This window comes from Hyla sarda, unplaced genomic scaffold (assembly GCF_029499605.1).
Source record: "Hyla sarda isolate aHylSar1 unplaced genomic scaffold, aHylSar1.hap1 scaffold_735, whole genome shotgun sequence".
Classification (NCBI taxonomy): Eukaryota; Metazoa; Chordata; class Amphibia; order Anura; family Hylidae; genus Hyla; species Hyla sarda.
This window is the reverse complement of record NW_026610757.1, coordinates 89929-116264: the sequence shown is the minus strand read 5'-3', so window position 1 is coordinate 116264 and position 26336 is coordinate 89929. Positions and strand designations below refer to the sequence as shown.

Sequence of the window (26336 nt, the reverse complement as noted above, 5' to 3'; positions counted from 1 at the left end):
ATGCATTGCTTCTGTGGTATTGCAAAGGCAAAGACAAATGCTTCCAGCCATCCATTGCACTAATGGATTGGTCATCAGCTGGCTGTCTATGTCCCGCATCAATATAGACCAAAGTACAGAGGGTTAGGCTATGCTATTGTGCACCTACCTGATGCATCAGAAGGTGCGAGGCCCTTGCTAAATTCTGTGCACAGACTTTGAGATCTATACTTTAGACTGTATCTAAACCTGCTCCAACATGGACTGACATTCTGGCCTACTTTCAGCCGATGCGACTTGTCTGTCGCTGAACAGTCGCTTTTTATGTATTCAGCACCTATGTATAATGTTGTAAAAATGCTCTAGAAGCTAAAGTCGCAGAAATGTCACACATATTTGGCCTGCAACTTTCTGTGCGACAAATTCAGACAGGAAAAATCAGTATAAATCCTTAGAAAATTATCCCCCAGTGTCTCCATCTGCTGGCGGTATTGAATAAGCATTGCTGCACTGATGGGGTATGCATTAGACGAAAAAAAAGAAGAAAAAGAAGAATAATACGCCCAGAAAAGAGGCGAAAAGGAGAAAAACGTAAAAAAACGTGAAAAAAAAGTAAGAGGAAGAGAAGGGAAAAAAAGGTGGAAATGGGTTTAAAAGTGATTTCGGCGGAGAAATATATATATATATATATATATATATATATATATATATATATATACGCGCACACACACACATATATATAAACGTATTCTCCGTTGAGATATTGCAGCCGCTGCTGTGTCCAGGCCCAGGAGCCTTAGCACTGTGCTGTGATGTCACTCAATACCACTGACATCACTAGGTGTAAACAACATCTCTCCTTTGCTGTGTATGTGACTATGGAGCTGTTTGGTGATGTCGTCTATTATGGCCTTCATAGAAGCAACAGGAGATTGTTGCATCCATCTAGAACCCTCAGAACTACAGTGCTATGATGTCACTCACTTCCACAGGCCTTGCAGAGTGTAAACAACAACAACCCAGCTTTGTTGTGTATGTAACCATAGGGATTTGTGATGTCACCTAGAACCTTCACAGCAGCGACAGCTTTATGAGGAGCATCAGCACTGCTCTGCCTGAGCAGAACCATCACCGCCATAGGTTGTCAAATAACCCGGGTTTAACCCACACAGGTAAGTCCAATGGGGTGCAGGCATGTCCTCTATGCTTACAGCTTCCCGTGGGTGTTGGTTTGATACCGTTTGGGGACAGCCAAGGAGGCATCTGCAGGCAACAAAGGTAGGTGTGTGCTTGTGTGTGTGTTTCCTATGCAGATCCTAAGCCCAGTGTCACATGCAAGTAGGAGGAGTAAGAAGGGTTCCTGGCAAATCCGGGTTATGGATTGCATTTAAAAAGGCCCCGTGGGAGTGCAATGGGCCCCTGTCTTGCTGCTTAGCAATAATGGTATGGGTTTTGGTTCTGCTGTGTGTACTGGTGGTTGACTGCCCCCCAGCCCAGAGTGTGCATGGAAAATTGTCTGGCAGCCTCCCTGACAGCAAGCAGTGATAGTGCCCATGAAGGGGACCTTGTTGGGCCCGCCCCTTTCACGGTTATCGCTTCTCGGCCTTTTGGCTAAGATCAAGTGTAGTATCTGTTCTTATCAGTTTAATATCTGATACGTCCCCTATCTGGGGACCATATATTAAATGGATTTTTGAGAACGGGGGCCGATTTCGAAGCTTGCTTCCGTCGCCCTATGCATTGACCCGATATGGCAGTATCTTCGGGTACAGTGCACCACCCCCTTACAGGGTTAAAAAGAAAGATTCCTACTTTCATTGCTACCTGCTTGCTGGCTAGCCAGCTAGCCAGCCCTGTGGGCCTTGCTGCTGCTGCAGCCAAAAAACAAAAGGTGGTGCTGCTGCTGCTGCTTCTGCTGCTTCTGCTTGTGTCTGGCCGCTGTTGGAGCGTCCAGGCACAGGACTTCTGCTGCTGCTGACTAAATGGCCTCCTTAATTGGATCATTTGAGTAGCCAGCACACCTGTGCAGGTAGGGCATGACATGATAGGCAGCTGCCTTGATAGCGGGTGGGTGCTGAATGTTCCTAATTGACAAAATAAGATTAATGCTTATGAAGAAATATAAAATCTCATCCCTTCCCCAATATCGCGCCACACCCCTACCCCTTAATTCCCTGGTTGAACTTGATGGACATATGTCTTTTTTCGACCGTACTAACTATGTAACTATGTAACATAACATGGGGGGGGGGGTCTCCTGGCTGTTCACACAGGTGTGTCATTGCTGTACATTGACCATGCATTGCTTCTGTGGTATTGCAAAGGCAAAGACAAATGCTTCCAGCCATCCATTGCACTAATGGATTGGTCATCAGCTGGCTGTCTATGTCCCGCATCAATATAGACCAAAGTACAGAGGGTTAGGCTATGCTATTGTGCACCTACCTGATGCATCAGAAGGTGCGAGGCCCTTGCTAAATTCTGTGCACAGACTTTGAGATCTATACTTTAGACTGTATCTAAACCTGCTCCAACATGGACTGACATTCTGGCCTACTTTCAGCCGATGCGACTTGTCTGTCGCTGAACAGTCGCTTTTTATGTATTCAGCACCTATGTATAATGTTGTAAAAATGCTCTAGAAGCTAAAGTCGCAGAAATGTCACACATATTTGGCCTGCAACTTTCTGTGCGACAAATTCAGACAGGAAAAATCAGTATAAATCCTTAGAAAATTATCCCCCAGTGTCTCCATCTGCTGGCGGTATTGAATAAGCATTGCTGCACTGATGGGGTATGCATTAGACGAAAAAAAAGAAGAAAAAGAAGAATAATACGCCCAGAAAAGAGGCGAAAAGGAGAAAAACGTAAAAAAACGTGAAAAAAAAGTAAGAGGAAGAGAAGGGAAAAAAAGGTGGAAATGGGTTTAAAAGTGATTTCGGCGGAGAAATATATATATATATATATATATATATATATATATATATACGCGCACACACACACATATATATAAACGTATTCTCCGTTGAGATATTGCAGCCGCTGCTGTGTCCAGGCCCAGGAGCCTTAGCACTGTGCTGTGATGTCACTCAATACCACTGACATCACTAGGTGTAAACAACATCTCTCCTTTGCTGTGTATGTGACTATGGAGCTGTTTGGTGATGTCGTCTATTATGGCCTTCATAGAAGCAACAGGAGATTGTTGCATCCATCTAGAACCCTCAGAACTACAGTGCTATGATGTCACTCACTTCCACAGGCCTTGCAGAGTGTAAACAACAACAACCCAGCTTTGTTGTGTATGTAACCATAGGGATTTGTGATGTCACCTAGAACCTTCACAGCAGCGACAGCTTTATGAGGAGCATCAGCACTGCTCTGCCTGAGCAGAACCATCACCGCCATAGGTTGTCAAATAACCCGGGTTTAACCCACACAGGTAAGTCCAATGGGGTGCAGGCATGTCCTCTATGCTTACAGCTTCCCGTGGGTGTTGGTTTGATACCGTTTGGGGACAGCCAAGGAGGCATCTGCAGGCAACAAAGGTAGGTGTGTGCTTGTGTGTGTGTTTCCTATGCAGATCCTAAGCCCAGTGTCACATGCAAGTAGGAGGAGTAAGAAGGGTTCCTGGCAAATCCGGGTTATGGATTGCATTTAAAAAGGCCCCGTGGGAGTGCAATGGGCCCCTGTCTTGCTGCTTAGCAATAATGGTATGGGTTTAGGTTCTGCTGTGTGTACTGGTGGTTGACTGCCCCCCAGCCCAGAGTGTGCATGGAAAATTGTCTGGCAGCCTCCCTGACAGCAAGCAGTGATAGTGCCCATGAAGGGGACCTTGTTGGGCCCGCCCCTTTCACGGTTATCGCTTCTCGGCCTTTTGGCTAAGATCAAGTGTAGTTCTGCTCACTTGGTCTGGCCAGAGGGTGTCTGGGGTACCCGGCTCCTTTGCCTGGGGGGATCGTCCTTCTTAACGGAGGGACTTCACCCCCCTGCTGCTATCAGGGAGCCGGCTTAGTCCCCAGACAACGGGAGGCGATCCCCACCTACCTACTTCGGTGGGGGAGGTGTCTGGACATCATGGACATGGAGGAAGATTGCGGTTTTTCTTCGGAAGGCGTGCCGCCTTTTGCGAGACTTCGGAATGGAGTTCGTATTTCCCTGCTCGATGTCCGGAAGAAGGAAAGAGGCCTTGTCTTTGTCGTGGAAGAAGTGCTGTTTAAGTTGCTGGAAGTCAAGAGGGAGCAAATCCTATCCATGCTTGAGTTTCCCAGAAGTGGATACTACGACGTGGTGCTGGCTTCTGAAGAGGACTATGAGTCATTTTGGAACATATTGCAGCAAAAGAAGGTATGTCCGGTTTTGGAAGGGGTGGAGATAGTTCCACATTTCCCACGTAGAGAACGATTGGTGACTATAAGGATGTATAGCCCATATACTTCGGAGGAGGATATCGTTACCTTTTTGTCTCGATTCTGTGACAGTGTTCTGCCTAAAGGCAAGGTATTTAATCAATATGGACTATGGACCACCAAGTGGAGGTTCCATGTGAAATTTAAAATGGCAGATGGCAAGTTAGTGATCCCCCCAGGACGGTTTAAAATTGGTTCTGTGAACGGGGATCTGTATTTTTCTGGCATGCAAGATTTTTGCCGCAAATGTAAACAGTACGGTCACAGAAAGGAGGATTGCACGTTTTTGTGGTGTTTCAAGTGTCAAGAGGAGGGTCACGACGTGGAAAATTGTCAAAAGAAAAGGAAATGCCATCTGTGTGGTGAGGAGGGCCATCTGCTTGGCTCGTGTCCTAAGAAAAAGTCTGAGAAAAATTCAGAGAAAAAGGAAGCTGTAAAAAGAAGCAGAGAGGAACCAGCTGAAGTGAAAGAACCAGAAGTGGAGCAGGTTCCAACTAGAAGACCTACAGAGCAGAAGAAGAAGAGAGAGGAGGAAGTGTATGTGCCAGTGCAGTATTTTGGTGTGCTTGGTGGTTTGTTGGAAAATTTGTCGGAAGCAGAAAGAAAAACGTTTGACAAAGATATGATGGATCTAAAGATAGGCTTGAAGAATCGGGAGGAAGAAGCTCGGGATAAAGTCTATTTTTCTTTCAAGGCAGACATGAACCGTTTTGTTGAAACGTATAAAATTCCAGGCTGGTTAGCGTCTCAAGTTAAGAAAGATATAGCAAATGGCAATATCAGTCGAGGACTGATAGACTTTCTAATGGTGTTTGCATGGAGGAAGGGGATGACCTTCTAATTTGGTTTTGCTTAATTAGAAAGTAATGTTTGGTTTTGCTATTTTATGTTGTTTCTTATTTTGTTTTTAAATGTTCTATTTTGTTTCATTAGTGTTTAAGAAAAGAAATAAAAACATGTTACCTGATGATGAACACAAAATTGAGTTCCAAATAAGATCTTGGAACTCTGAGTGAGTTCTGAGGGCTAACTAAAAAAAAAAAAAATCTGTTCTTATCAGTTTAATATCTGATACGTCCCCTATCTGGGGACCATATATTAAATGGATTTTTGAGAACGGGGGCCGATTTCGAAGCTTGCTTCCGTCGCCCTATGCATTGACCCGATATGGCAGTATCTTCGGGTACAGTGCACCACCCCCTTACAGGGTTAAAAAGAAAGATTCCTACTTTCATTGCTACCTGCTTGCTGGCTAGCCAGCTAGCCAGCCCTGTGGGCCTTGCTGCTGCTGCAGCCAAAAAACAAAAGGTGGTGCTGCTGCTGCTGCTGCTGCTTCTGCTGCTTCTGCTTGTGTCTGGCCGCTGTTGGAGCGTCCAGGCACAGGACTTCTGCTGCTGCTGACTAAATGGCCTCCTTAATTGGATCATTTGAGTAGCCAGCACACCTGTGCAGGTAGGGCATGACATGATAGGCAGCTGCCTTGATAGCGGGTGGGTGCTGAATGTTCCTAATTGACAAAATAAGATTAATGCTTATGAAGAAATATAAAATCTCATCCCTTCCCCAATATCGCGCCACACCCCTACCCCTTAATTCCCTGGTTGAACTTGATGGACATATGTCTTTTTTCGACCGTACTAACTATGTAACTATGTAACATAACATGGGGGGGGGGTCTCCTGGCTGTTCACACAGGTGTGTCATTGCTGTACATTGACCATGCATTGCTTCTGTGGTATTGCAAAGGCAAAGACAAATGCTTCCAGCCATCCATTGCACTAATGGATTGGTCATCAGCTGGCTGTCTATGTCCCGCATCAATATAGACCAAAGTACAGAGGGTTAGGCTATGCTATTGTGCACCTACCTGATGCATCAGAAGGTGCGAGGCCCTTGCTAAATTCTGTGCACAGACTTTGAGATCTATACTTTAGACTGTATCTAAACCTGCTCCAACATGGACTGACATTCTGGCCTACTTTCAGCCGATGCGACTTGTCTGTCGCTGAACAGTCGCTTTTTATGTATTCAGCACCTATGTATAATGTTGTAAAAATGCTCTAGAAGCTAAAGTCGCAGAAATGTCACACATATTTGGCCTGCAACTTTCTGTGCGACAAATTCAGACAGGAAAAATCAGTATAAATCCTTAGAAAATTATCCCCCAGTGTCTCCATCTGCTGGCGGTATTGAATAAGCATTGCTGCACTGATGGGGTATGCATTAGACGAAAAAAAAGAAGAAAAAGAAGAATAATACGCCCAGAAAAGAGGCGAAAAGGAGAAAAACGTAAAAAAAACGTGAAAAAAAAGTAAGAGGAAGAGAAGGGAAAAAAAGGTGGAAATGGGTTTAAAAGTGATTTCGGCGGAGAAATATATATATATATATATATATATATATATATATATATATACGCGCACACACACACATATATATAAACGTATTCTCCGTTGAGATATTGCAGCCGCTGCTGTGTCCAGGCCCAGGAGCCTTAGCACTGTGCTGTGATGTCACTCAATACCACTGACATCACTAGGTGTAAACAACATCTCTCCTTTGCTGTGTATGTGACTATGGAGCTGTTTGGTGATGTCGTCTATTATGGCCTTCATAGAAGCAACAGGAGATTGTTGCATCCATCTAGAACCCTCAGAACTACAGTGCTATGATGTCACTCACTTCCACAGGCCTTGCAGAGTGTAAACAACAACAACCCAGCTTTGTTGTGTATGTAACCATAGGGATTTGTGATGTCACCTAGAACCTTCACAGCAGCGACAGCTTTATGAGGAGCATCAGCACTGCTCTGCCTGAGCAGAACCATCACCGCCATAGGTTGTCAAATAACCCGGGTTTAACCCACACAGGTAAGTCCAATGGGGTGCAGGCATGTCCTCTATGCTTACAGCTTCCCGTGGGTGTTGGTTTGATACCGTTTGGGGACAGCCAAGGAGGCATCTGCAGGCAACAAAGGTAGGTGTGTGCTTGTGTGTGTGTTTCCTATGCAGATCCTAAGCCCAGTGTCACATGCAAGTAGGAGGAGTAAGAAGGGTTCCTGGCAAATCCGGGTTATGGATTGCATTTAAAAAGGCCCCGTGGGAGTGCAATGGGCCCCTGTCTTGCTGCTTAGCAATAATGGTATGGGTTTAGGTTCTGCTGTGTGTACTGGTGGTTGACTGCCCCCCAGCCCAGAGTGTGCATGGAAAATTGTCTGGCAGCCTCCCTGACAGCAAGCAGTGATAGTGCCCATGAAGGGGACCTTGTTGGGCCCGCCCCTTTCACGGTTATCGCTTCTCGGCCTTTTGGCTAAGATCAAGTGTAGTATCTGTTCTTATCAGTTTAATATCTGATACGTCCCCTATCTGGGGACCATATATTAAATGGATTTTTGAGAACGGGGGCCGATTTCGAAGCTTGCTTCCGTCGCCCTATGCATTGACCCGATATGGCAGTATCTTCGGGTACAGTGCACCACCCCCTTACAGGGTTAAAAAGAAAGATTCCTACTTTCATTGCTACCTGCTTGCTGGCTAGCCAGCTAGCCAGCCCTGTGGGCCTTGCTGCTGCTGCAGCCAAAAAACAAAAGGTGGTGCTGCTGCTGCTGCTTCTGCTGCTTCTGCTTGTGTCTGGCCGCTGTTGGAGCGTCCAGGCACAGGACTTCTGCTGCTGCTGACTAAATGGCCTCCTTAATTGGATCATTTGAGTAGCCAGCACACCTGTGCAGGTAGGGCATGACATGATAGGCAGCTGCCTTGATAGCGGGTGGGTGCTGAATGTTCCTAATTGACAAAATAAGATTAATGCTTATGAAGAAATATAAAATCTCATCCCTTCCCCAATATCGCGCCACACCCCTACCCCTTAATTCCCTGGTTGAACTTGATGGACATATGTCTTTTTTCGACCGTACTAACTATGTAACTATGTAACATAACATGGGGGGGGGGGTCTCCTGGCTGTTCACACAGGTGTGTCATTGCTGTACATTGACCATGCATTGCTTCTGTGGTATTGCAAAGGCAAAGACAAATGCTTCCAGCCATCCATTGCACTAATGGATTGGTCATCAGCTGGCTGTCTATGTCCCGCATCAATATAGACCAAAGTACAGAGGGTTAGGCTATGCTATTGTGCACCTACCTGATGCATCAGAAGGTGCGAGGCCCTTGCTAAATTCTGTGCACAGACTTTGAGATCTATACTTTAGACTGTATCTAAACCTGCTCCAACATGGACTGACATTCTGGCCTACTTTCAGCCGATGCGACTTGTCTGTCGCTGAACAGTCGCTTTTTATGTATTCAGCACCTATGTATAATGTTGTAAAAATGCTCTAGAAGCTAAAGTCGCAGAAATGTCACACATATTTGGCCTGCAACTTTCTGTGCGACAAATTCAGACAGGAAAAATCAGTATAAATCCTTAGAAAATTATCCCCCAGTGTCTCCATCTGCTGGCGGTATTGAATAAGCATTGCTGCACTGATGGGGTATGCATTAGACGAAAAAAAAGAAGAAAAAGAAGAATAATACGCCCAGAAAAGAGGCGAAAAGGAGAAAAACGTAAAAAAACGTGAAAAAAAAGTAAGAGGAAGAGAAGGGAAAAAAAAGGTGGAAATGGGTTTAAAAGTGATTTCGGCGGAGAAATATATATATATATATATATATATATATATATATATATATATACGCGCACACACACACATATATATAAACGTATTCTCCGTTGAGATATTGCAGCCGCTGCTGTGTCCAGGCCCAGGAGCCTTAGCACTGTGCTGTGATGTCACTCAATACCACTGACATCACTAGGTGTAAACAACATCTCTCCTTTGCTGTGTATGTGACTATGGAGCTGTTTGGTGATGTCGTCTATTATGGCCTTCATAGAAGCAACAGGAGATTGTTGCATCCATCTAGAACCCTCAGAACTACAGTGCTATGATGTCACTCACTTCCACAGGCCTTGCAGAGTGTAAACAACAACAATCCAGCTTTGTTGTGTATGTAACCATAGGGATTTGTGATGTCACCTAGAACCTTCACAGCAGCGACAGCTTTATGAGGAGCATCAGCACTGCTCTGCCTGAGCAGAACCATCACCGCCATAGGTTGTCAAATAACCCGGGTTTAACCCACACAGGTAAGTCCAATGGGGTGCAGGCATGTCCTCTATGCTTACAGCTTCCCGTGGGTGTTGGTTTGATACCGTTTGGGGACAGCCAAGGAGGCATCTGCAGGCAACAAAGGTAGGTGTGTGCTTGTGTGTGTGTTTCCTATGCAGATCCTAAGCCCAGTGTCACATGCAAGTAGGAGGAGTAAGAAGGGTTCCTGGCAAATCCGGGTTATGGATTGCATTTAAAAAGGCCCCGTGGGAGTGCAATGGGCCCCTGTCTTGCTGCTTAGCAATAATGGTATGGGTTTAGGTTCTGCTGTGTGTACTGGTGGTTGACTGCCCCCCAGCCCAGAGTGTGCATGGAAAATTGTCTGGCAGCCTCCCTGACAGCAAGCAGTGATAGTGCCCATGAAGGGGACCTTGTTGGGCCCGCCCCTTTCACGGTTATCGCTTCTCGGCCTTTTGGCTAAGATCAAGTGTAGTATCTGTTCTTATCAGTTTAATATCTGATACGTCCCCTATCTGGGGACCATATATTAAATGGATTTTTGAGAACGGGGGCCGATTTCGAAGCTTGCTTCCGTCGCCCTATGCATTGACCCGATATGGCAGTATCTTCGGGTACAGTGCACCACCCCCTTACAGGGTTAAAAAGAAAGATTCCTACTTTCATTGCTACCTGCTTGCTGGCTAGCCAGCTAGCCAGCCCTGTGGGCCTTGCTGCTGCTGCAGCCAAAAAACAAAAGGTGGTGCTGCTGCTGCTGCTTCTGCTGCTTCTGCTTGTGTCTGGCCGCTGTTGGAGCGTCCAGGCACAGGACTTCTGCTGCTGCTGACTAAATGGCCTCCTTAATTGGATCATTTGAGTAGCCAGCACACCTGTGCAGGTAGGGCATGACATGATAGGCAGCTGCCTTGATAGCGGGTGGGTGCTGAATGTTCCTAATTGACAAAATAAGATTAATGCTTATGAAGAAATATAAAATCTCATCCCTTCCCCAATATCGCGCCACACCCCTACCCCTTAATTCCCTGGTTGAACTTGATGGACATATGTCTTTTTTCGACCGTACTAACTATGTAACTATGTAACATAACATGGGGGGGGGGTCTCCTGGCTGTTCACACAGGTGTGTCATTGCTGTACATTGACCATGCATTGCTTCTGTGGTATTGCAAAGGCAAAGACAAATGCTTCCAGCCATCCATTGCACTAATGGATTGGTCATCAGCTGGCTGTCTATGTCCCGCATCAATATAGACCAAAGTACAGAGGGTTAGGCTATGCTATTGTGCACCTACCTGATGCATCAGAAGGTGCGAGGCCCTTGCTAAATTCTGTGCACAGACTTTGAGATCTATACTTTAGACTGTATCTAAACCTGCTCCAACATGGACTGACATTCTGGCCTACTTTCAGCCGATGCGACTTGTCTGTCGCTGAACAGTCGCTTTTTATGTATTCAGCACCTATGTATAATGTTGTAAAAATGCTCTAGAAGCTAAAGTCGCAGAAATGTCACACATATTTGGCCTGCAACTTTCTGTGCGACAAATTCAGACAGGAAAAATCAGTATAAATCCTTAGAAAATTATCCCCCAGTGTCTCCATCTGCTGGCGGTATTGAATAAGCATTGCTGCACTGATGGGGTATGCATTAGACGAAAAAAAAGAAGAAAAAGAAGAATAATACGCCCAGAAAAGAGGCGAAAAGGAGAAAAACGTAAAAAAACGTGAAAAAAAAGTAAGAGGAAGAGAAGGGAAAAAAAGGTGGAAATGGGTTTAAAAGTGATTTCGGCGGAGAAATATATATATATATATATATATATATATATATATATATATATATATACGCGCACACACACACATATATATAAACGTATTCTCCGTTGAGATATTGCAGCCGCTGCTGTGTCCAGGCCCAGGAGCCTTAGCACTGTGCTGTGATGTCACTCAATACCACTGACATCACTAGGTGTAAACAACATCTCTCCTTTGCTGTGTATGTGACTATGGAGCTGTTTGGTGATGTCGTCTATTATGGCCTTCATAGAAGCAACAGGAGATTGTTGCATCCATCTAGAACCCTCAGAACTACAGTGCTATGATGTCACTCACTTCCACAGGCCTTGCAGAGTGTAAACAACAACAACCCAGCTTTGTTGTGTATGTAACCATAGGGATTTGTGATGTCACCTAGAACCTTCACAGCAGCGACAGCTTTATGAGGAGCATCAGCACTGCTCTGCCTGAGCAGAACCATCACCGCCATAGGTTGTCAAATAACCCGGGTTTAACCCACACAGGTAAGTCCAATGGGGTGCAGGCATGTCCTCTATGCTTACAGCTTCCCGTGGGTGTTGGTTTGATACCGTTTGGGGACAGCCAAGGAGGCATCTGCAGGCAACAAAGGTAGGTGTGTGCTTGTGTGTGTGTTTCCTATGCAGATCCTAAGCCCAGTGTCACATGCAAGTAGGAGGAGTAAGAAGGGTTCCTGGCAAATCCGGGTTATGGATTGCATTTAAAAAGGCCCCGTGGGAGTGCAATGGGCCCCTGTCTTGCTGCTTAGCAATAATGGTATGGGTTTAGGTTCTGCTGTGTGTACTGGTGGTTGACTGCCCCCCAGCCCAGAGTGTGCATGGAAAATTGTCTGGCAGCCTCCCTGACAGCAAGCAGTGATAGTGCCCATGAAGGGGACCTTGTTGGGCCCGCCCCTTTCACGGTTATCGCTTCTCGGCCTTTTGGCTAAGATCAAGTGTAGTATCTGTTCTTATCAGTTTAATATCTGATACGTCCCCTATCTGGGGACCATATATTAAATGGATTTTTGAGAACGGGGGCCGATTTCGAAGCTTGCTTCCGTCGCCCTATGCATTGACCCGATATGGCAGTATCTTCGGGTACAGTGCACCACCCCCTTACAGGGTTAAAAAGAAAGATTCCTACTTTCATTGCTACCTGCTTGCTGGCTAGCCAGCTAGCCAGCCCTGTGGGCCTTGCTGCTGCTGCAGCCAAAAAACAAAAGGTGGTGCTGCTGCTGCTGCTTCTGCTGCTTCTGCTGCTTCTGCTTGTGTCTGGCCGCTGTTGGAGCGTCCAGGCACAGGACTTCTGCTGCTGCTGACTAAATGGCCTCCTTAATTGGATCATTTGAGTAGCCAGCACACCTGTGCAGGTAGGGCATGACATGATAGGCAGCTGCCTTGATAGCGGGTGGGTGCTGAATGTTCCTAATTGACAAAATAAGATTAATGCTTATGAAGAAATATAAAATCTCATCCCTTCCCCAATATCGCGCCACACCCCTACCCCTTAATTCCCTGGTTGAACTTGATGGACATATGTCTTTTTTCGACCGTACTAACTATGTAACTATGTAACATAACATGGGGGGGGGGTCTCCTGGCTGTTCACACAGGTGTGTCATTGCTGTACATTGACCATGCATTGCTTCTGTGGTATTGCAAAGGCAAAGACAAATGCTTCCAGCCATCCATTGCACTAATGGATTGGTCATCAGCTGGCTGTCTATGTCCCGCATCAATATAGACCAAAGTACAGAGGGTTAGGCTATGCTATTGTGCACCTACCTGATGCATCAGAAGGTGCGAGGCCCTTGCTAAATTCTGTGCACAGACTTTGAGATCTATACTTTAGACTGTATCTAAACCTGCTCCAACATGGACTGACATTCTGGCCTACTTTCAGCCGATGCGACTTGTCTGTCGCTGAACAGTCGCTTTTTATGTATTCAGCACCTATGTATAATGTTGTAAAAATGCTCTAGAAGCTAAAGTCGCAGAAATGTCACACATATTTGGCCTGCAACTTTCTGTGCGACAAATTCAGACAGGAAAAATCAGTATAAATCCTTAGAAAATTATCCCCCAGTGTCTCCATCTGCTGGCGGTATTGAATAAGCATTGCTGCACTGATGGGGTATGCATTAGACGAAAAAAAAGAAGAAAAAGAAGAATAATACGCCCAGAAAAGAGGCGAAAAGGAGAAAAACTTAAAAAAACGTGAAAAAAAAGTAAGAGGAAGAGAAGGGAAAAAAAGGTGGAAATGGGTTTAAAAGTGATTTCGGCGGAGAAATATATATATATATATATATATACGCGCACACACACACATATATATAAACGTATTCTCCGTTGAGATATTGCAGCCGCTGCTGTGTCCAGGCCCAGGAGCCTTAGCACTGTGCTGTGATGTCACTCAATACCACTGACATCACTAGGTGTAAACAACATCTCTCCTTTGCTGTGTATGTGACTATGGAGCTGTTTGGTGATGTCGTCTATTATGGCCTTCATAGAAGCAACAGGAGATTGTTGCATCCATCTAGAACCCTCAGAACTACAGTGCTATGATGTCACTCACTTCCACAGGCCTTGCAGAGTGTAAACAACAACAACCCAGCTTTGTTGTGTATGTAACCATAGGGATTTGTGATGTCACCTAGAACCTTCACAGCAGCGACAGCTTTATGAGGAGCATCAGCACTGCTCTGCCTGAGCAGAACCATCACCGCCATAGGTTGTCAAATAACCCGGGTTTAACCCACACAGGTAAGTCCAATGGGGTGCAGGCATGTCCTCTATGCTTACAGCTTCCCGTGGGTGTTGGTTTGATACCGTTTGGGGACAGCCAAGGAGGCATCTGCAGGCAACAAAGGTAGGTGTGTGCTTGTGTGTGTGTTTCCTATGCAGATCCTAAGCCCAGTGTCACATGCAAGTAGGAGGAGTAAGAAGGGTTCCTGGCAAATCCGGGTTATGGATTGCATTTAAAAAGGCCCCGTGGGAGTGCAATGGGCCCCTGTCTTGCTGCTTAGCAATAATGGTATGGGTTTAGGTTCTGCTGTGTGTACTGGTGGTTGACTGCCCCCCAGCCCAGAGTGTGCATGGAAAATTGTCTGGCAGCCTCCCTGACAGCAAGCAGTGATAGTGCCCATGAAGGGGACCTTGTTGGGCCCGCCCCTTTCACGGTTATCGCTTCTCGGCCTTTTGGCTAAGATCAAGTGTAGTATCTGTTCTTATCAGTTTAATATCTGATACGTCCCCTATCTGGGGACCATATATTAAATGGATTTTTGAGAACGGGGGCCGATTTCGAAGCTTGCTTCCGTCGCCCTATGCATTGACCCGATATGGCAGTATCTTCGGGTACAGTGCACCACCCCCTTACAGGGTTAAAAAGAAAGATTCCTACTTTCATTGCTACCTGCTTGCTGGCTAGCCAGCTAGCCAGCCCTGTGGGCCTTGCTGCTGCTGCAGCCAAAAAACAAAAGGTGGTGCTGCTGCTGCTGCTTCTGCTGCTTCTGCTTGTGTCTGGCCGCTGTTGGAGCGTCCAGGCACAGGACTTCTGCTGCTGCTGACTAAATGGCCTCCTTAATTGGATCATTTGAGTAGCCAGCACACCTGTGCAGGTAGGGCATGACATGATAGGCAGCTGCCTTGATAGCGGGTGGGTGCTGAATGTTCCTAATTGACAAAATAAGATTAATGCTTATGAAGAAATATAAAATCTCATCCCTTCCCCAATATCGCGCCACACCCCTACCCCTTAATTCCCTGGTTGAACTTGATGGACATATGTCTTTTTTCGACCGTACTAACTATGTAACTATGTAACATAACATGGGGGGGGGGTGTCTCCTGGCTGTTCACACAGGTGTGTCATTGCTGTACATTGACCATGCATTGCTTCTGTGGTATTGCAAAGGCAAAGACAAATGCTTCCAGCCATCCATTGCACTAATGGATTGGTCATCAGCTGGCTGTCTATGTCCCGCATCAATATAGACCAAAGTACAGAGGGTTAGGCTATGCTATTGTGCACCTACCTGATGCATCAGAAGGTGCGAGGCCCTTGCTAAATTCTGTGCACAGACTTTGAGATCTATACTTTAGACTGTATCTAAACCTGCTCCAACATGGACTGACATTCTGGCCTACTTTCAGCCGATGCGACTTGTCTGTCGCTGAACAGTCGCTTTTTATGTATTCAGCACCTATGTATAATGTTGTAAAAATGCTCTAGAAGCTAAAGTCGCAGAAATGTCACACATATTTGGCCTGCAACTTTCTGTGCGACAAATTCAGACAGGAAAAATCAGTATAAATCCTTAGAAAATTATCCCCCAGTGTCTCCATCTGCTGGCGGTATTGAATAAGCATTGCTGCACTGATGGGGTATGCATTAGACGAAAAAAAAGAAGAAAAAGAAGAATAATACGCCCAGAAAAGAGGCGAAAAGGAGAAAAACGTAAAAAAACGTGAAAAAAAAGTAAGAGGAAGAGAAGGGAAAAAAAGGTGGAAATGGGTTTAAAAGTGATTTCGGCGGAGAAATATATATATATATATATATATATATATATATATATATATATATACGCGCACACACACACATATATATAAACGTATTCTCCGTTGAGATATTGCAGCCGCTGCTGTGTCCAGGCCCAGGAGCCTTAGCACTGTGCTGTGATGTCACTCAATACCACTGACATCACTAGGTGTAAACAACATCTCTCCTTTGCTGTGTATGTGACTATGGAGCTGTTTGGTGATGTCGTCTATTATGGCCTTCATAGAAGCAACAGGAGATTGTTGCATCCATCTAGAACCCTCAGAACTACAGTGCTATGATGTCACTCACTTCCACAGGCCTTGCAGAGTGTAAACAACAACAACCCAGCTTTGTTGTGTATGTAACCATAGGGATTTGTGATGTCACCTAGAACCTTCACAGCAGCGACAGCTTTATGAGGAGCATCAGCACTGCTCTGCCTGAGCAGAACCATCACCGCCATAGGTTGTCAAATAACCCGGGTTTAACCCACACAGGTAAGTCCAATGGGGTGCAGGCATGTCCTCTATGCTTACAGCTTCCCGTGGGTGTTGGTTTGATACCGTTTGGGGACAGCCAAGGAGGCATCTGCAGGCAACAAAGGTAGGTGTGTGCTTGTGTGTGTGTTTCCTATGCAGATCCTAAGCCCAGTGTCACATGCAAGTAGGAGGAGTAAGAAGGGTTCCTGGCAAATCCGGGTTATGGATTGCATTTAAAAAGGCCCCGTGGGAGTGCAATGGGCCCCTGTCTTGCTGCTTAGCAATAATGGTATGGGTTTAGGTTCTGCTGTGTGTACTGGTGGTTGACTGCCCCCCAGCCCAGAGTGTGCATGGAAAATTGTCTGGCAGCCTCCCTGACAGCAAGCAGTGATAGTGCCCATGAAGGGGACCTTGTTGGGCCCGCCCCTTTCACGGTTATCGCTTCTTGGCCTTTTGGCTAAGATCAAGTGTAGTATCTGTTCTTATCAGTTTAATATCTGATACGTCCCCTATCTGGGGACCATATATTAAATGGATTTTTGAGAACGGGGGCCGATTTCGAAGCTTGCTTCCGTCGCCCTATGCATTGACCCGATATGGCAGTATCTTCGGGTACAGTGCACCACCCCCTTACAGGGTTAAAAAGAAAGATTCCTACTTTCATTGCTACCTGCTTGCTGGCTAGCCAGCTAGCCAGCCCTGTGGGCCTTGCTGCTGCTGCAGCCAAAAAACAAAAGGTGGTGCTGCTGCTGCTGCTTCTGCTGCTTCTGCTTGTGTCTGGCCGCTGTTGGAGCGTCCAGGCACAGGACTTCTGCTGCTGCTGACTAAATGGCCTCCTTAATTGGATCATTTGAGTAGCCAGCACACCTGTGCAGGTAGGGCATGACATGATAGGCAGCTGCCTTGATAGCGGGTGGGTGCTGAATGTTCCTAATTGACAAAATAAGATTAATGCTTATGAAGAAATATAAAATCTCATCCCTTCCCCAATATCGCGCCACACCCCTACCCCTTAATTCCCTGGTTGAACTTGATGGACATATGTCTTTTTTCGACCGTACTAACTATGTAACTATGTAACATAACATGGGGGGGGGGTCTCCTGGCTGTTCACACAGGTGTGTCATTGCTGTACATTGACCATGCATTGCTTCTGTGGTATTGCAAAGGCAAAGACAAATGCTTCCAGCCATCCATTGCACTAATGGATTGGTCATCAGCTGGCTGTCTATGTCCCGCATCAATATAGACCAAAGTACAGAGGGTTAGGCTATGCTATTGTGCACCTACCTGATGCATCAGAAGGTGCGAGGCCCTTGCTAAATTCTGTGCACAGACTTTGAGATCTATACTTTAGACTGTATCTAAACCTGCTCCAACATGGACTGACATTCTGGCCTACTTTCAGCCGATGCGACTTGTCTGTCGCTGAACAGTCGCTTTTTATGTATTCAGCACCTATGTATAATGTTGTAAAAATGCTCTAGAAGCTAAAGTCGCAGAAATGTCACACATATTTGGCCTGCAACTTTCTGTGCGACAAATTCAGACAGGAAAAATCAGTATAAATCCTTAGAAAATTATCCCCCAGTGTCTCCATCTGCTGGCGGTATTGAATAAGCATTGCTGCACTGATGGGGTATGCATTAGACGAAAAAAAAGAAGAAAAAGAAGAATAATACGCCCAGAAAAGAGGCGAAAAGGAGAAAAACGTAAAAAAACGTGAAAAAAAAGTAAGAGGAAGAGAAGGGAAAAAAAGGTGGAAATGGGTTTAAAAGTGATTTCGGCGGAGAAATATATATATATATATATATATATATATATATATATATATATATATACGCGCACACACACACATATATATAAACGTATTCTCCGTTGAGATATTGCAGCCGCTGCTGTGTCCAGGCCCAGGAGCCTTAGCACTGTGCTGTGATGTCACTCAATACCACTGACATCACTAGGTGTAAACAACATCTCTCCTTTGCTGTGTATGTGACTATGGAGCTGTTTGGTGATGTCGTCTATTATGGCCTTCATAGAAGCAACAGGAGATTGTTGCATCCATCTAGAACCCTCAGAACTACAGTGCTATGATGTCACTCACTTCCACAGGCCTTGCAGAGTGTAAACAACAACAACCCAGCTTTGTTGTGTATGTAACCATAGGGATTTGTGATGTCACCTAGAACCTTCACAGCAGCGACAGCTTTATGAGGAGCATCAGCACTGCTCTGCCTGAGCAGAACCATCACCGCCATAGGTTGTCAAATAACCCGGGTTTAACCCACACAGGTAAGTCCAATGGGGTGCAGGCATGTCCTCTATGCTTACAGCTTCCCGTGGGTGTTGGTTTGATACCGTTTGGGGACAGCCAAGGAGGCATCTGCAGGCAACAAAGGTAGGTGTGTGCTTGTGTGTGTGTTTCCTATGCAGATCCTAAGCCCAGTGTCACATGCAAGTAGGAGGAGTAAGAAGGGTTCCTGGCAAATCCGGGTTATGGATTGCATTTAAAAAGGCCCCGTGGGAGTGCAATGGGCCCCTGTCTTGCTGCTTAGCAATAATGGTATGGGTTTAGGTTCTGCTGTGTGTACTGGTGGTTGACTGCCCCCCAGCCCAGAGTGTGCATGGAAAATTGTCTGGCAGCCTCCCTGACAGCAAGCAGTGATAGTGCCCATGAAGGGGACCTTGTTGGGCCCGCCCCTTTCACGGTTATCGCTTCTCGGCCTTTTGGCTAAGATCAAGTGTAGTATCTGTTCTTATCAGTTTAATATCTGATACGTCCCCTATCTGGGGACCATATATTAAATGGATTTTTGAGAACGGGGGCCGATTTCGAAGCTTGCTTCCGTCGCCCTATGCATTGACCCGATATGGCAGTATCTTCGGGTACAGTGCACCACCCCCTTACAGGGTTAAAAAGAAAGATTCCTACTTTCATTGCTACCTGCTTGCTGGCTAGCCAGCTAGCCAGCCCTGTGGGCCTTGCTGCTGCTGCTGCAGCCAAAAAACAAAAGGTGGTGCTGCTGCTGCTTCTGCTGCTTCTGCTTGTGTCTGGCCGCTGTTGGAGCGTCCAGGCACAGGACTTCTGCTGCTGCTGACTAAATGGCCTCCTTAATTGGATCATTTGAGTAGCCAGCACACCTGTGCAGGTAGGGCATGACATGATAGGCAGCTGCCTTGATAGCGGGTGGGTGCTGAATGTTCCTAATTGACAAAATAAGATTAATGCTTATGAAGAAATATAAAATCTCATCCCTTCCCCAATATCGCGCCACACCCCTACCCCTTAATTCCCTGGTTGAACTTGATGGACATATGTCTTTTTTCGACCGTACTAACTATGTAACTATGTAACATAACATGGGGGGGGGGTCTCCTGGCTGTTCACACAGGTGTGTCATTGCTGTACATTGACCATGCATTGCTTCTGTGGTATTGCAAAGGCAAAGACAAATGCTTCCAGCCATCCATTGCACTAATGGATTGGTCATCAGCTGGCTGTCTATGTCCCGCATCAATATAGACCAAAGTACAGAGGGTTAGGCTATGCTATTGTGCACCTACCTGATGCATCAGAAGGTGCGAGGCCCTTGCTAAATTCTGTGCACAGACTTTGAGATCTATACTTTAGACTGTATCTAAACCTGCTCCAACATGGACTGACATTCTGGCCTACTTTCAGCCGATGCGACTTGTCTGTCGCTGAACAGTCGCTTTTTATGTATTCAGCACCTATGTATAATGTTGTAAAAATGCTCTAGAAGCTAAAGTCGCAGAAATGTCACACATATTTGGCCTGCAACTTTCTGTGCGACAAATTCAGACAGGAAAAATCAGTATAAATCCTTAGAAAATTATCCCCCAGTGTCTCCATCTGCTGGCGGTATTGAATAAGCATTGCTGCACTGATGGGGTATGCATTAGACGAAAAAAAAGAAGAAAAAGAAGAATAATACGCCCAGAAAAGAGGCGAAAAGGAGAAAAACGTAAAAAAACGTGAAAAAAAAGTAAGAGGAAGAGAAGGGAAAAAAAGGTGGAAATGGGTTTAAAAGTGATTTCGGCGGAGAAATATATATATATATATATATATATATATATATATATATATATATACGCGCACACACACACATATATATAAACGTATTCTCCGTTGAGATATTGCAGCCGCTGCTGTGTCCAGGCCCAGGAGCCTTAGCACTGTGCTGTGATGTCACTCAATACCACTGACATCACTAGGTGTAAACAACATCTCTCCTTTGCTGTGTATGTGACTATGGAGCTGTTTGGTGATGTCGTCTATTATGGCCTTCATAGAAGCAACAGGAGATTGTTGCATCCATCTAGAACCCTCAGAACTACAGTGCTATGATGTCACTCACTTCCACAGGCCTTGCAGAGTGTAAACAACAACAACCCAGCTTTGTTGTGTATGTAACCATAGGGATTTGTGATGTCACCTAGAACCTTCACAGCAGCGACAGCTTTATGAGGAGCATCAGCACTGCTCTGCCTGAGCAGAACCATCACCGCCATAGGTTGTCAAATAACCCGGGTTTAACCCACACAGGTAAGTCCAATGGGGTGCAGGCATGTCCTCTATGCTTACAGCTTCCCGTGGGTGTTGGTTTGATACCGTTTGGGGACAGCCAAGGAGGCATCTGCAGGCAACAAAGGTAGGTGTGTGCTTGTGTGTGTGTTTCCTATGCAGATCCTAAGCCCAGTGTCACATGCAAGTAGGAGGAGTAAGAAGGGTTCCTGGCAAATCCGGGTTATGGATTGCATTTAAAAAGGCCCCGTGGGAGTGCAATGGGCCCCTGTCTTGCTGCTTAGCAATAATGGTATGGGTTTAGGTTCTGCTGTGTGTACTGGTGGTTGACTGCCCCCCAGCCCAGAGTGTGCATGGAAAATTGTCTGGCAGCCTCCCTGACAGCAAGCAGTGATAGTGCCCATGAAGGGGACCTTGTTGGGCCCGCCCCTTTCACGGTTATCGCTTCTCGGCCTTTTGGCTAAGATCAAGTGTAGTATCTGTTCTTATCAGTTTAATATCTGATACGTCCCCTATCTGGGGACCATATATTAAATGGATTTTTGAGAACGGGGGCCGATTTCGAAGCTTGCTTCCGTCGCCCTATGCATTGACCCGATATGGCAGTATCTTCGGGTACAGTGCACCACCCCCTTACAGGGTTAAAAAGAAAGATTCCTACTTTCATTGCTACCTGCTTGCTGGCTAGCCAGCTAGCCAGCCCTGTGGGCCTTGCTGCTGCTGCAGCCAAAAAACAAAAGGTGGTGCTGCTGCTGCTGCTTCTGCTGCTTCTGCTTGTGTCTGGCCGCTGTTGGAGCGTCCAGGCACAGGACTTCTGCTGCTGCTGACTAAATGGCCTCCTTAATTGGATCATTTGAGTAGCCAGCACACCTGTGCAGGTAGGGCATGACATGATAGGCAGCTGCCTTGATAGCGGGTGGGTGCTGAATGTTCCTAATTGACAAAATAAGATTAATGCTTATGAAGAAATATAAAATCTCATCCCTTCCCCAATATCGCGCCACACCCCTACCCCTTAATTCCCTGGTTGAACTTGATGGACATATGTCTTTTTTCGACCGTACTAACTATGTAACTATGTAACATAACATGGGGGGGGGGTCTCCTGGCTGTTCACACAGGTGTGTCATTGCTGTACATTGACCATGCATTGCTTCTGTGGTATTGCAAAGGCAAAGACAAATGCTTCCAGCCATCCATTGCACTAATGGATTGGTCATCAGCTGGCTGTCTATGTCCCGCATCAATATAGACCAAAGTACAGAGGGTTAGGCTATGCTATTGTGCACCTACCTGATGCATCAGAAGGTGCGAGGCCCTTGCTAAATTCTGTGCACAGACTTTGAGATCTATACTTTAGACTGTATCTAAACCTGCTCCAACATGGACTGACATTCTGGCCTACTTTCAGCCGATGCGACTTGTCTGTCGCTGAACAGTCGCTTTTTATGTATTCAGCACCTATGTATAATGTTGTAAAAATGCTCTAGAAGCTAAAGTCGCAGAAATGTCACACATATTTGGCCTGCAACTTTCTGTGCGACAAATTCAGACAGGAAAAATCAGTATAAATCCTTAGAAAATTATCCCCCAGTGTCTCCATCTGCTGGCGGTATTGAATAAGCATTGCTGCACTGATGGGGTATGCATTAGACGAAAAAAAAGAAGAAAAAGAAGAATAATACGCCCAGAAAAGAGGCGAAAAGGAGAAAAACGTAAAAAAACGTGAAAAAAAAGTAAGAGGAAGAGAAGGGAAAAAAAGGTGGAAATGGGTTTAAAAGTGATTTCGGCGGAGAAATATATATATATATATATATATATATATATATATATATATATATACGCGCACACACACACATATATATAAACGTATTCTCCGTTGAGATATTGCAGCCGCTGCTGTGTCCAGGCCCAGGAGCCTTAGCACTGTGCTGTGATGTCACTCAATACCACTGACATCACTAGGTGTAAACAACATCTCTCCTTTGCTGTGTATGTGACTATGGAGCTGTTTGGTGATGTCGTCTATTATGGCCTTCATAGAAGCAACAGGAGATTGTTGCATCCATCTAGAACCCTCAGAACTACAGTGCTATGATGTCACTCACTTCCACAGGCCTTGCAGAGTGTAAACAACAACAACCCAGCTTTGTTGTGTATGTAACCATAGGGATTTGTGATGTCACCTAGAACCTTCACAGCAGCGACAGCTTTATGAGGAGCATCAGCACTGCTCTGCCTGAGCAGAACCATCACCGCCATAGGTTGTCAAATAACCCGGGTTTAACCCACACAGGTAAGTCCAATGGGGTGCAGGCATGTCCTCTATGCTTACAGCTTCCCGTGGGTGTTGGTTTGATACCGTTTGGGGACAGCCAAGGAGGCATCTGCAGGCAACAAAGGTAGGTGTGTGCTTGTGTGTGTGTTTCCTATGCAGATCCTAAGCCCAGTGTCACATGCAAGTAGGAGGAGTAAGAAGGGTTCCTGGCAAATCCGGGTTATGGATTGCATTTAAAAAGGCCCCGTGGGAGTGCAATGGGCCCCTGTCTTGCTGCTTAGCAATAATGGTATGGGTTTAGGTTCTGCTGTGTGTACTGGTGGTTGACTGCCCCCCAGCCCAGAGTGTGCATGGAAAATTGTCTGGCAGCCTCCCTGACAGCAAGCAGTGATAGTGCCCATGAAGGGGACCTTGTTGGGCCCGCCCCTTTCACGGTTATCGCTTCTCGGCCTTTTGGCTAAGATCAAGTGTAGTATCTGTTCTTATCAGTTTAATATCTGATACGTCCCCTATCTGGGGACCATATATTAAATGGATTTTTGAGAACGGGGGCCGATTTCGAAGCTTGCTTCCGTCGCCCTATGCATTGACCCGATATGGCAGTATCTTCGGGTACAGTGCACCACCCCCTTACAGGGTTAAAAAGAAAGATTCCTACTTTCATTGCTACCTGCTTGCTGGCTAGCCAGCTAGCCAGCCCTGTGGGCCTTGCTGCTGCTGCAGCCAAAAAACAAAAGGTGGTGCTGCTGCTGCTGCTTCTGCTGCTTCTGCTTGTGTCTGGCCGCTGTTGGAGCGTCCAGGCACAGGACTTCTGCTGCTGCTGACTAAATGGCCTCCTTAATTGGATCATTTGAGTAGCCAGCACACCTGTGCAGGTAGGGCATGACATGATAGGCAGCTGCCTTGATAGCGGGTGGGTGCTGAATGTTCCTAATTGACAAAATAAGATTAATGCTTATGAAGAAATATAAAATCTCATCCCTTCCCCAATATCGCGCCACACCCCTACCCCTTAATTCCCTGGTTGAACTTGATGGACATATGTCTTTTTTCGACCGTACTAACTATGTAACTATGTAACATAACATGGGGGGGGGGTCTCCTGGCTGTTCACACAGGTGTGTCATTGCTGTACATTGACCATGCATTGCTTCTGTGGTATTGCAAAGGCAAAGACAAATGCTTCCAGCCATCCATTGCACTAATGGATTGGTCATTCAGCTGGCTGTCTATGTCCCGCATCAATATAGACCAAAGTACAGAGGGTTAGGCTATGCTATTGTGCACCTACCTGATGCATCAGAAGGTGCGAGGCCCTTGCTAAATTCTGTGCACAGACTTTGAGATCTATACTTTAGACTGTATCTAAACCTGCTCCAACATGGACTGACATTCTGGCCTACTTTCAGCCGATGCGACTTGTCTGTCGCTGAACAGTCGCTTTTTATGTATTCAGCACCTATGTATAATGTTGTAAAAATGCTCTAGAAGCTAAAGTCGCAGAAATGTCACACATATTTGGCCTGCAACTTTCTGTGCGACAAATTCAGACAGGAAAAATCAGTATAAATCCTTAGAAAATTATCCCCCAGTGTCTCCATCTGCTGGCGGTATTGAATAAGCATTGCTGCACTGATGGGGTATGCATTAGACGAAAAAAAAGAAGAAAAAGAAGAATAATACGCCCAGAAAAGAGGCGAAAAGGAGAAAAACGTAAAAAAACGTGAAAAAAAAGTAAGAGGAAGAGAAGGGAAAAAAAGGTGGAAATGGGTTTAAAAGTGATTTCGGCGGAGAAATATATATATATATATATATATATATATATATATATACGCGCACACACACACATATATATAAACGTATTCTCCGTTGAGATATTGCAGCCGCTGCTGTGTCCAGGCCCAGGAGCCTTAGCACTGTGCTGTGATGTCACTCAATACCACTGACATCACTAGGTGTAAACAACATCTCTCCTTTGCTGTGTATGTGACTATGGAGCTGTTTGGTGATGTCGTCTATTATGGCCTTCATAGAAGCAACAGGAGATTGTTGCATCCATCTAGAACCCTCAGAACTACAGTGCTATGATGTCACTCACTTCCACAGGCCTTGCAGAGTGTAAACAACAACAACCCAGCTTTGTTGTGTATGTAACCATAGGGATTTGTGATGTCACCTAGAACCTTCACAGCAGCGACAGCTTTATGAGGAGCATCAGCACTGCTCTGCCTGAGCAGAACCATCACCGCCATAGGTTGTCAAATAACCCGGGTTTAACCCACACAGGTAAGTCCAATGGGGTGCAGGCATGTCCTCTATGCTTACAGCTTCCCGTGGGTGTTGGTTTGATACCGTTTGGGGACAGCCAAGGAGGCATCTGCAGGCAACAAAGGTAGGTGTGTGCTTGTGTGTGTGTTTCCTATGCAGATCCTAAGCCCAGTGTCACATGCAAGTAGGAGGAGTAAGAAGGGTTCCTGGCAAATCCGGGTTATGGATTGCATTTAAAAAGGCCCCGTGGGAGTGCAATGGGCCCCTGTCTTGCTGCTTAGCAATAATGGTATGGGTTTAGGTTCTGCTGTGTGTACTGGTGGTTGACTGCCCCCCAGCCCAGAGTGTGCATGGAAAATTGTCTGGCAGCCTCCCTGACAGCAAGCAGTGATAGTGCCCATGAAGGGGACCTTGTTGGGCCCGCCCCTTTCACGGTTATCGCTTCTCGGCCTTTTGGCTAAGATCAAGTGTAGTATCTGTTCTTATCAGTTTAATATCTGATACGTCCCCTATCTGGGGACCATATATTAAATGGATTTTTGAGAACGGGGGCCGATTTCGAAGCTTGCTTCCGTCGCCCTATGCATTGACCCGATATGGCAGTATCTTCGGGTACAGTGCACCACCCCCTTACAGGGTTAAAAAGAAAGATTCCTACTTTCATTGCTACCTGCTTGCTGGCTAGCCAGCTAGCCAGCCCTGTGGGCCTTGCTGCTGCTGCAGCCAAAAAACAAAAGGTGGTGCTGCTGCTGCTGCTTCTGCTGCTTCTGCTTGTGTCTGGCCGCTGTTGGAGCGTCCAGGCACAGGACTTCTGCTGCTGCTGACTAAATGGCCTCCTTAATTGGATCATTTGAGTAGCCAGCACACCTGTGCAGGTAGGGCATGACATGATAGGCAGCTGCCTTGATAGCGG

At 45.9% G+C, this 26336-nt stretch overlaps 10 non-coding genes and 1 pseudogene across 10 annotated transcripts; all 11 read left to right on the top strand.

Moving 5' to 3' along the window:
• The first annotated feature begins 1570 nt into the window (after positions 1-1570).
• On the top strand, positions 1571-1761 carry LOC130344841 (U2 spliceosomal RNA). The gene has a single exon (XR_008883662.1). It is a non-coding gene; the product is annotated as a U2 spliceosomal RNA (small nuclear RNA).
• Positions 1762-5383: 3622 nt separating this feature from the next.
• LOC130344795 (U2 spliceosomal RNA) lies at positions 5384-5587 on the top strand (annotated as a pseudogene).
• Positions 5588-7674: 2087 nt separating this feature from the next.
• LOC130344840 (U2 spliceosomal RNA) lies at positions 7675-7865 on the top strand. The gene has a single exon (XR_008883661.1). It is a non-coding gene; the product is annotated as a U2 spliceosomal RNA (small nuclear RNA).
• Positions 7866-9949: 2084 nt separating this feature from the next.
• Positions 9950-10140, top strand: LOC130344839 (U2 spliceosomal RNA). Its single transcript, XR_008883660.1, has one exon. It is a non-coding gene; the product is annotated as a U2 spliceosomal RNA (small nuclear RNA).
• Positions 10141-12226: 2086 nt separating this feature from the next.
• On the top strand, positions 12227-12417 carry LOC130344837 (U2 spliceosomal RNA). Its single transcript, XR_008883659.1, has one exon. It is a non-coding gene; the product is annotated as a U2 spliceosomal RNA (small nuclear RNA).
• A 2071-nt stretch (positions 12418-14488) lies between these two features.
• Positions 14489-14679, top strand: LOC130344836 (U2 spliceosomal RNA). Its single transcript, XR_008883658.1, has one exon. It is a non-coding gene; the product is annotated as a U2 spliceosomal RNA (small nuclear RNA).
• Positions 14680-16765: 2086 nt separating this feature from the next.
• Positions 16766-16956, top strand: LOC130344780 (U2 spliceosomal RNA). The gene has a single exon (XR_008883615.1). It is a non-coding gene; the product is annotated as a U2 spliceosomal RNA (small nuclear RNA).
• Positions 16957-19042: 2086 nt separating this feature from the next.
• Positions 19043-19233, top strand: LOC130344835 (U2 spliceosomal RNA). The gene has a single exon (XR_008883657.1). It is a non-coding gene; the product is annotated as a U2 spliceosomal RNA (small nuclear RNA).
• A 2084-nt stretch (positions 19234-21317) lies between these two features.
• LOC130344833 (U2 spliceosomal RNA) lies at positions 21318-21508 on the top strand. The gene has a single exon (XR_008883655.1). It is a non-coding gene; the product is annotated as a U2 spliceosomal RNA (small nuclear RNA).
• A 2084-nt stretch (positions 21509-23592) lies between these two features.
• On the top strand, positions 23593-23783 carry LOC130344832 (U2 spliceosomal RNA). The gene has a single exon (XR_008883654.1). It is a non-coding gene; the product is annotated as a U2 spliceosomal RNA (small nuclear RNA).
• A 2077-nt stretch (positions 23784-25860) lies between these two features.
• LOC130344831 (U2 spliceosomal RNA) lies at positions 25861-26051 on the top strand. The gene has a single exon (XR_008883653.1). It is a non-coding gene; the product is annotated as a U2 spliceosomal RNA (small nuclear RNA).
• Positions 26052-26336: the final 285 nt, after the last annotated feature.